At 47.3% G+C, this 10,867-nt stretch overlaps 1 protein-coding gene across 3 annotated transcripts in view; it reads right to left on the bottom strand.

Annotated features, from left to right (window-relative positions):
- Window positions 1–10,867, bottom strand: part of Acot7 (acyl-CoA thioesterase 7) — an 89,655-nt gene that overhangs the window by 71,632 nt on the left and 7,156 nt on the right. The window lies entirely within an intron of this gene.

Genomic DNA, 10,867 nt, shown 5'->3' with positions numbered 1-10,867 from the left:
CCGTAACGAGATCTGGCGCCCTCTTCTGGAGTGTCTGAAGACAGCTACAGTGTACTTATATATAATAAATAAATAAATCTTTAAAAAAAAAAAAAAAAAAAGCAGCAAAGCTTTGAGAGACTCTAGTTCTGCACCCACCCAGGCCATCACTAGCTGTTCCCAGTCCACCAACGATAAACCCGTCCGTTAAACGTAAGCAAGCTGGGTTAGATGGGAACATGGAACATCGATGTACACATCTAAGTACCACTGACAATGTGCATTCATAAATGTATCTGAGAAGCACAAAAAGAAAAGAGTAAGGATGGAAGAAAAGAAGGAAAGAAGAAAGGAAATACTTTTTCTCCCAGGGCTAGGAATTAAACTTTGGGCCTTGCACACATAAGTGTGTGTGTGTGCTGTATGCCACACATGTGGGTATGTCTGTGAAGGCCAAAAGAGGGCATGGAATTCCCTGGCAATGGGTTTCAGGTGGCAGCCAGGTGTCCCATGTGGGTTCTGAAAACAAGCTTGAACTCTCACAAGAGTAGCAAGCTGCCGAGCCGGCCCCCGGGCCCCTCCCCAGCCCCGAGCCGGCCCCCGGCCCCTCCCCAGCCCCGTGTGCTCAGTTGCTTTTCTTCTTTGTTTATTTGTTTTAAAGGAAATCTATTTATTTATTTATTTATTTATTTACTTATTTATTTATTTATGTACTACTTATTAAATGTAGGAGTGCTCTGTCTGCATATACACCTGCATGCCAGAAGAGGGCATCAGATCACTTTATAGATGGTCTTGAGCCACCACATGGTTGCTGGGAATTGAACTCAAAACCTCTGGAATTGCAGCCAGTGTTCTTAACCACTGAACCATCTCTCTAGTTGGCCCTAGGTTTTTTGAGACAGGTTCTAAGTGTAGTCTGGGTTAGTTCCGAAGTTGTGACTGTGCTGCCTGCGACTCCAGTCACAGGTATGCATGGCCCATGGGGCCATTTTCACCAACTCTAGGAAAATGAAAAACAACCCAGGAAGCCAGGCAGTAGATACCCCAGGGTGGGAAGGCAAAGGCAAGAGGGCGGGTGGTGCCTTAGTCTAGCACTGGGAAGAGACGACATGACCATGACCAGGGCAACGGTCTTTTCCTTGTAGTTTGGTTTGGTTTAGTGTTCAAGACAAGGTGTCTCTGTGTACCTGAGATGGTTTGCATATGTTTGGCCCAAGGAGTGGCACTACTAGAAGTTGTGGCCCAGTTGGAGTGGGTGTGGCCTTCTTGGAGTAGGTGTGTCACTGTGGGCGTGGGCTGCAAGACCCTAGTCCTAGCTTCCATGAAGTCAGTATTCTGGTAGCAGCCTTCAGATGAAGATGGAGAACTCTCAGCTTCTTCTGCACCATGCCTGCCTGGATGCTGCCATGTTCCCACCTTGATGATAATGGGCTGAACCTCTGAACCTGTAAGCCAGCCCCAATTAAATGTTGTCTTTATAAGAGTTGCCTTGGGGCCGGGCGTGGTGGCTCACGCCTTTAATCCCAGCACTTGGGAGGCAGAGGCAGGTGGATTTCTGAGTTCGAGGCCAGCCTGGTCTACCAAGTGAGTTCCAGGACAGCCAGGGCTACAGAGAAACCCTGTCTCGAAAAACCAAAAAAAAAAAAAAAAAAAGAGTTGCCTTGGAGCTGGGCGTGGTGGCGCACACCTTTAATCCCAGCACTCAGGAGCAGAGGCAGGCAGATTTCTGAGTTCAAGGCCGGCCTGGTCTACAAAGTGAGTTTCAGGACAGCCAAGGCTATACAGAGAAACCCTGTCTTGAAAAAAAAAAAAAAAACCCAACAACAAAAAAGAGTTGCCTTGGTCATGGTGTCTGTTCACAGAGTACCCTTAGCTGTCCTGGAACTGTCCAGGAACTCGATCTGTGGATCAGGCTGGCCTCAAACTCACAGAGATCCACCTGCCTCTGCCTCCTGAGTACTGGGGTTAAAGGTGTGCACCATGCTAACTTGCCTGACCACAGCAACTCTTATAAAGAACAGCATTTATTTGGGGCTGGCTTATAGCTTCAGAGGTTGAGCCCATTATCCTGGCAGGAAGCATGGCATCACACAGCCGACGTGGTGCTGGAGAGATAGCTGAGAGCTCTACACCCAGATTCGCCTGGGGTTTCTGAAACCCCAAAACTTACCCCCAGGGACACACTGCCTCTAACTAGGCCACACCTACTCCAACAAGGCTACATATTTTAATTCCTCTCAAGCAGTGCCACGCCCAATGACTAAGCATTTAGTAAAAGAACCTAAGGGGACCATTTCTATTTAAACATTACAGGTAGAGAGGAATAAAATTTAACAGGAAGAAACTCCCAAGGTGCTGACCAGTTCCTTATCTTGACTATGGCCTGGCCTTGCAGGCATTTATATACAGCGGATATTCAGCAAGTAGGAGCAACTACACAAGTACACTTCAGCAAAGCAGTTTAACCAAGTGCCAACTGCACTCCCACTGCCCCCTCAGAATCCTACCTTCTAGGCAGGTGCCTCTGGTTTCTGACTGAGATGCTGCCCTGGGCACACTTCCCAGAATTCAGCCCATTTCATTAAGCTCAATTATGTCACAAGGACTGAGGCTTGGGTGCCTGGGCTGGAAGCAGAGGGTTCCAAGTCCTCTGGGTCCCAAGACATCCAGGAAGAGCATTATTGAGAACACTAAATCCTCGGCCTAGCAGACACCACAATGGCAGCTGGCTCTCACAAGGTCTTCCTTGATGTAACGATTCTTAAACAATCAGAAATTGAGGCATAGGGGCACAGCACAGTTCTAATGGCCCAGTGCATGCTGTGCGCTCTCATCTTGGAAACAATGCAATAACTGCACAATGGTAGTTTCAGATTAATGTTTGACTTCCAAAGAAAGTTTGAAGAAATTATCATGAAAATGAAGCACAGCTAATACTGGGACCCTGAGAAAGGAAAAAGGTACTGAAGTTATGAAATAAGTTTTGCACAACATTTGAGAGGGTTCCTGGATAAGCCAGTATAGAATGCATAAAATTATATACTAGGAAAACTAAGTCAAAACACTGGGATTCATAGGAGAGTCATTGCGTGCAATGCGCAGAAGCAGAAAGCTGGCAGAACTACTGAGATAAGGGTTAACTTGATTCTTTCTGGCCACTGCCTGGCAGCTTTGCCCACGTCATTTATCATTCGAGATTCACGGGAAAATGCAAGTGTCTGACCTCGGGGCTCTGAGCTCTCAAGTATAGTAAGTCAAAAGTGAGAGTTTAAATAATGATAAGCTTGCAGTTATCACTATTTTAGCCCAGGCCTGGGAACGGGGAAGCTTGAAACTTTGGGGAACAATCCTAACTCTTGGCTCTCTGTGGGATGGGGTTATTCTGAATTTCATTTGGCAATGACTGTACAATGTCTTTTTTCCTGCCTGCTTTTGGAGTAACAACAAAGACTGGGGCAAGAGTAGGGGAGAGAGTGAGTGTGGGTGAGTGAAGAAATAATGTGAGGAGAGAGTATGAGGAGAGAATGTATGGAGAGTGTGTACGTGAGTGAGAGGAGAGTGTGTGTGGTGTGTGTGTGTGTGAGTGAAAGGAGAGAGCACGGGGTGTGTGTGAGCTGTGTGTGTAGTAGTGTGAGAGTTCAGGAAAAGAAAAGCACATGGGAGAAAAGCAGAGTGCACAGGAGAAGGAAGCGTGCATGCAGCCTCAGCTGCGAGCCAGTGAGCCAACGAGAGAGAGAGACAGAGAAACAGAGACAGACAGACAGACAGACAGAGGAACAACAACCTTAAGCCTTAAAATATTGCCTGTCAGCTTGCACCCCAGAAGTTGTCCATGTCTGTATTTATTTATTTTTTTTTTAAGATTTATTTATTGATTATATGTAAGTACACTGTAGCTGTCTTCAGACACTCCAGAAGAGGGCGCCAGGTCTCGTTACGGATGGTTGTGAGCCACCATGTGGTTGCTGGGATTTGAACTCTGGACTTTCGGAAGAGCAGTCGGGTGCTCTTACCCATTGAGCCATCTCACCAGCCCCATGTCTGTATTTATTGTGTGCCTTCAGTTAACTCTGCGTCCGGTTGGGAACCCAGCCCCTGTGTCAAGGTTGGACCCTGACACAGATGGAGGCAAAGACAGCAGAATCCCCAGTAGCTGGAGGGCTCGCTAGCCTTACACACACAGGAAGGAAGGAATAAGAGGCCTGTCTCACACAAGGTGGAAGGTGAGGACCAACGCCAGACAGAGGCTGTACTCTGACACAACGTAGGCACAACACAGCATGCTCACACACATGCACACACCCACATGAACACACTCTCTCACACACACAATCGACTACAAAGACACCGAAAGCATTGGAGAGGAAAATAACACCTTTAAACAGGGCTGGGAGAGCAACCAAAGAAGAAAATTGCCCCTTACCTACAAAATACACAAAAGTAATACGTAACAGACCTCAGGCCTAAATGTGAGAGCCCCGAGGAGAAAAGTCCTCCTGACACTGGGTTTGGGCATAAAAGAGTAGGCACAAAATGTAAATATTTTCTATATTTACAACAGTATCAATAGAATCTAAAGACTGGGAACAAAAAGGGAGCACTGTGTAAGTCATATGCCCAATGGGAAGCCAGCAACCAAAACAGAGAGCCAATTTTTTTGTTTACACGGGGCCTCTTTGGGTAGGTCCTGGCTGTCCTGGAGCCTCTGCCCTCAATGCCAGGATCAGTGGCTATAATACATCATCTTTTTAACTGGCAAAGATTGGGCCATGGTGGGGCACACCAATCATCACAGCACGTATGGTGGAGGCAGGAGGATCCAGAGTTCAAGATCATTCTTGGCTGCATGAAGAATTCAAAGCCAAAAAAAAAAAGCCAAGAACAAGTAGCCAGTCCTGCAAAAGGAACACATAGGTGACCAATCAACATGCTGTGGGCACAAGGCCCCTGCTGTTATAAATAAGCAGTCAATTTTAAAATTGCTGAATAGTGTTTTACTTTTAAAAAAAATACAGTAGAGTACATATTAATAGAAAGACAAATCAAAAACATAGGAGTCTAGCATGATGATGCACACCTGCAATCCCTGCTCTCTGGAGGCTGAGGCAGGAGAATGAAGAATTCCAGACTACACAGTAAGTTAGAGGCTAGCCTGAGATACATGGATACATGAGATTGTTGTGGAGACACAGAGACAGACAGACAGACAGACAGACAGACAGACAGACAGAGAAAAGAAAGAAACAAAACCCAATATACTGCACACCCCACTTGAATGTTAAATAAGCCATCTCCGGATTCAGAAGTGGCTTTGGCAGCCTGTGCCCTGGTCATCCACACGGAAAGATTCACCCTGGACTTGTCAAATCTGATTATAGGATATTTGATCACACTCTGAACCCCAAGATTGTGTTAAGGGGGAAAAAAAAGACAGTTTCTAGTTGTGGTGTGGCTTAGCCCTTAGTATACACCTTTAATCCCAAACAATGAAAATAAAGTTAGTTTGTAGAAGGAAGCACCCAAATTTGAAAGTGATGTCTAACTGAGCGGCAGAGTGACGACGCATAAGAGGAAGATTAGACGGAATAGCATCTGCCCAGCTCTGAGGAGGAGAAAGGGAAGTAACTTAAGGGGCAGTACAGAAAAGGAGCGAGACAGTTTAACTGGCAGAGCTTTACAGATGGGTTGAAGAGAGAACATGCTAGGCACAGGTAAAACAGAACGAGCCAGACAATGAGCAGGAGCCAGAAGGTAGAGAGAGTCGGGTTGAGGTCAAGCAGAGCAATTTAGGAGAAGAGGGAGAGGGAGCGAGAGAGACAGAGACAGAAACAGAGAGAGACAGAGACCAGGTTGAATCAGTTAGTGTGGAGAGGACTTTGAGTCAGATGAGCTGAATTGAATCAGCCAGCCAGAGATCATAAAGAACAAGAAAGGGTGAGCTTATTCAGCAGCAAGTCTCAGACACTCAGTCAGAGAACCCTAGGGCTGCTTCCTTCCTGACACATCTTCCTACTCACAGCCTTTTGCTCTCCAAACTGACACCAGGCTCCGAGTGGCCGCTGCCACGCTGAGCAGTGTCCTCAGAGCTCATGGGAGGGAGGCAGAAACAGGGCTCTGTCCTGAGGGTTTTATTCCACCTCGTGTTTCCAGCATCCCATGAGCCCCAGTCACTTCCTCCTATAAGACATCCTTTCCTGCTACCATGGTTGCTGCAGAAGAAAGAACCGGGAAGCCTGTGTGGTTGAAGGCTTCCTGGTCCCTCTTCCTGGCCTCCCAAGTGTTTGTCCCAGAGAGTCGATGGACAGCAAGATCACCACACAAGTGAAACTGACAACACTGCCTACACAGAGCATCAGGAAACAGCTCTCTTCTTAGTGATTGGCTCAAATGCGGGAGACTCCAGCATACGAAGTTGCCAACAACAACGGCACAGAAGGCTGATGCGTGCTCCCTGTCCCTATGTCCATCTCCTAGTGCCTGGAATGACAATGACAAAACCTTTTCTACCTCCACAAAAACTGTACAATAAGCCTTACAGATAAAAAAAAATTAAATTAAATTAAATTAAACAAATAACTTAGCATGCTGGGCGTGGAGCACGTTTAAACCCAATACTCACAAGGCAGAGGGGACCTGTGTGGTGGACGGCCTAAATAGACAATGGGGCACTGCCTCAAGAGGGAAGAAAGAAACCACAGAAAACAGGAGCTAGAGGACCAGCTCAGTGACACAGCAGGACTGCATCCCTGTCCCCAGAAACACAACAGAACAAAGCAAGTGTGCTGGAAGAGGGCTGGGCCTGGGCAGTGTTCGGAGGCTAGACAAATGGTATACTCCTTAAAAATTAGGAAGAGAGCTAATTGCCTTATATTCTGGCAAACCATTCTGGGTGTATACCCAGAACAACTGGGAAGAGACACACACGAGCTGTCCCAGTGGGCCACACTCCCAGCACAGTACTTCACAGTGAACACATGGGCTCTACCTCCGTGCCCACCAGCCGGCACAGACAGGAATGGAGTTGTGAGAATTCTGTGAGAACACTCTGGGAAATCAAAGCAAGAGTCTTGTGACCTCAGCTTCTTCAAAGCATAGACTTGTTCTTCGACTGGGTTTTCATGTTCCTCCCAGGTGCAGTGATGGCAGTTTCCTTCACATTACCCAGAATCACTTGCTGTTGTTATTCAGTTAAAGGCTTAAACTGTCCTTATATGGCTCCATGGAAAAACATGGTTTTGCCATGTGTGGCCTTGTCTTTATGACTGTATTCAGCCTGGACTCATGAGAACTTTGCTTGTATGACCTTGTCTGAGGTGCTGCGTAAAGCCAGCAACTGCATGAGACCTTAGTCCTCTTCACTTATCAATTCCGTTCTCCCAGGTCCCACGACCTCTAGAGTGGTGACACTTGCCCACATTACACGATTCCAAGCACTGCATAAGCCAGGCATAGTGGCACATGCCTATAGCCCCAGCGCTGGGGAAGGTGCAGAAAGGGAGACCAGCCCTTCAGAGGCTGAGCAGGAAAAGGCACTTGACAGCAAGGCCGACAACCTAGAGATGGCTCAGTGGATACGAGCACTGACTGCTCCTCCAGAGGACCCACATTCCATCCCCAGCACCTACATGGCAGCTCACAACAGTCAGAAACTCCAGTTCCAGGGGATGCGACACCCTCTTCTGGCCTCCAAGGACACTGTGTGCACATGATGCACAAATACACATAAAAAAAATGAAAAAAAAGTTCCAGGTAGGCCGGGCTACATGATACTATCACTCACACACACACACACACACACACACACACACACGCACACACGCACACACGCACACACGCGAGCACGCACAAACTGACAAAAAGAAATTCCGACATGCAACCACACAAATGAGCAAAGAACTGAGGAGGGCACCACTACAAGCCACTGTACAAGGCGCCTGAACACAAAGCAGTCAGATTCAGAGAACTCCTCCTTGTCTACAATAGAAGGTAGGCTGCCAGAAACTGGGAAGACCAAGGGGCTGTCTGGTAGGGCTAGCCTAGAGCTTCCTTCTGGAGACATGCGCTATGAATGCGCACTGAACCACACACTGGGAAACAATTAAGTTTATAAATGGAATGGAACCTATTATTTAACAAATTTTGGGTAAAAAATATGAGAAGATAAATTGTATCTGAAATTTATAAAGAACTTTTATGAGCTCAACTAGTAAAAGACAAGCCTATCAGAAAGCAGGCTAAGGTCAAGTGCGGATGTTCATCTCTAACCCAGCACACAGGAAGTAGAGGCAGAAAGGTAAGGAGTTCAGGGTGAGCTTCCAAGCCACAGTGAGTGTGAGGCTAGACTGTGATAGAGATGCCATCTCAAGAAAGCCAAAAAACCTAGCTGATCCCAGCACTCAGGAGGCACAGTGGAAGAGCTGTGATTCCAAGGCCAGCCTGGTCTACAGAGCTAATTCTAAGATAGCCTGGGCTATATAGTGAGGTCTCTCAAAGAGTGGGGATGGGGGAAAGAGTGTTAAAAAGCTGGCTCATTGGTTAAAAATGCTTGCTCTCTACCCAGACGACCCAAGTTCAGTTCCCAGCACCCACATGGCAGCTCTACTTCCCATAACCCCAGCTCCAAAAGATTCAACAGCCTCTTCTGGCCTCTGAGGGCACCTACACACATGACATACATACCCACATAAATACATAAACTAAAAGATAATAAATCTATAAAAGAAAGAAAAGTTGGGTTTGGTGGCTCATGCCTTTAATCTCAGCACTCCAGAGCCAAAAAACAAAACAAAACAAAAACAAAAACAAAAAAACAAAGCGGAGGATTCTGGGATAGAGTCAGGCATGGAGAAGATTTACCATAGTGATGATAGAGACAGTCTTATGACCCTGAGGCAAGGTAACTAGCCACATGGCAGAAATTACAATATAATAAATGGGTTAAGTCACAAGCTAGTCAGGGAACAAGCCCAAGCTTATGGCCTAGGCTATTATTCACAAAAAATTCAACCTCAGAGTGGTTATTTCAGGAACTTCAGCTCAGGTGGAAAAGCCTGCGGTTACAGCAATGTTCCCCACAGGCTTGCGTATCCAACTCTTCATCCTCAGCTCGTGGTGCTATTTTAGAGGGTAGTAGAAACTTCACAAAGTGGGTGCTAGCTCGAGAAAGGAAATAACGAGGCTATGCCTTTGAAAGCTGTACCTGGTCCCCAGTCCGCTCGCCACCAGCTACCTCTGCTTCCATTACGCCATGAGGTGGGTGACTTCCGCCACATGCTCCCACCATCCTGATGGGCGGTAAAGAGCACTCCACTGAGTGGAGCATCTGCTTCTGCAGGTAAGTAAACATGTGAGAGCTGCCCTCACGCTGGCTGCATGTCAGGAATGCGAGCGATCCTGCAGGGTTAGGGTTCCCCTCTGCCATCAGAACCAGCAACTTGGACCATGGACTGAACCGTCTGAATCCATAAGCTAAAATAAACCTTTCCTTGTTTAAAAAGAAAGAAGAAAAAAAAAAAAAAAGCAGCAAGTTCCAGGGCAGCCAGGGCTGTTATACATGGAGAGAAACCTGTTTTGAAAAAGATAGAAATAAAAAGTAAACAGGCAAGAGGCATGACTAAGACGACAACTCAAAGACTCAGTGCTCAGTAGCACATGAAAGCATGCTCAACCTCAGATCATCAAAGAAGAGCCAATCGGAACCGCCAGGTGGCAATGCCTCACATCCACTAACAAGCAAGCGCTGGCCAAGATGTGGGGACACTGAACCCTCCTACATGCTGGAAGCCAGCCTGTATCCCTCAAGAGTGGCCCTGGAACTGCTGGGTGACTCTGAGCTACTCCCCAGCAAGCTGCTTCCACTCACACCAGCTCCATGAACAAGCATCAGATGCCTCTGCTTCCTGCATCCCGGGCTCGGGAGCCAGAGTCTCTGGGGAAAGCCTGGGACACACAACAAGGCGCTAGAGTTTTGCTTCGTTTTTGTTTTTTTGTTTTAAAGGAAGGACACAACTGGGATCAGCCTAATAGATCTATTGGCTGCCAGTGGGAAGCTCACAAATGCTAACTAACCTTAGGGTCAAGAGGGTTTTTTTTGTTTTTTTTTTTTNTTTGTTTTGGTTTTGGTTTTTCGAGACAGGGTTTCTCTGTGTAGCCCTGGCTGTCCTGGCACACACTTTGTAGACCAGGCTGGCCTCGAACTCAGAAATCCGCCTGCCTCTGCCTCCCGAGTGCTGGGATTAAAGGCGTGCGCCACCACGCCCGGCAGGGTCAAGAGTTTTTAAAGGAATTTCATAAATGATCAAGTCATTGGTCATGGGTCATGTGTGACTGACTCAAGCCAATAAGGTCCTCTACCCCCACAGCAGCATGTAGTGGGGTGGAGCCAAAAGTTCAAACCCTCCAGTCCTGCATGCAGTCTTTCATGGCCAGTCACCTCATAAGCACGCAGAAAGAACTGGGGAAACAAAGCCACTCCCATCACTTGATGACACGGCCATCTGGTGAACTTCAACAGAAAACAGGGCATACATGTAAATTACATTCCAACAAAACTCAGGGGAGATAAAAAGCCCACTGACGCAGGGCCAAACAAGGCCCGAACAGAAGCTGACTATCTGTCTCTGGCCATCTGAAAGATAAGCTTAGAGGGCAGCACAGCTGCTAGCTCACAGGATGTGGTGATCTGTCTCCAACCACACCCAAAGGAGTTCAGGACTAGGAAGGGCCTAGCTTCCTACAGCCTAGAGCAGACAAGCCTGGAGCCCAGGAGCCTCCACTGGTCCCCAAAAGAACAGCATGGCAGGTCTCAACTGGTGCCCATCTAAGACAATGCAGCTCACCCAAACCCTGTCCCGCTGACCATCCTAAGGATTCACAGCACATCCTC

The sequence above is a fragment of the Mus caroli genome, chromosome 4 (assembly GCF_900094665.2).
Source record: "Mus caroli chromosome 4, CAROLI_EIJ_v1.1, whole genome shotgun sequence".
NCBI classification, from domain to species: Eukaryota; Metazoa; Chordata; class Mammalia; order Rodentia; family Muridae; genus Mus; species Mus caroli.
This window is presented reverse-complemented; position numbering and strand designations above follow the sequence as displayed.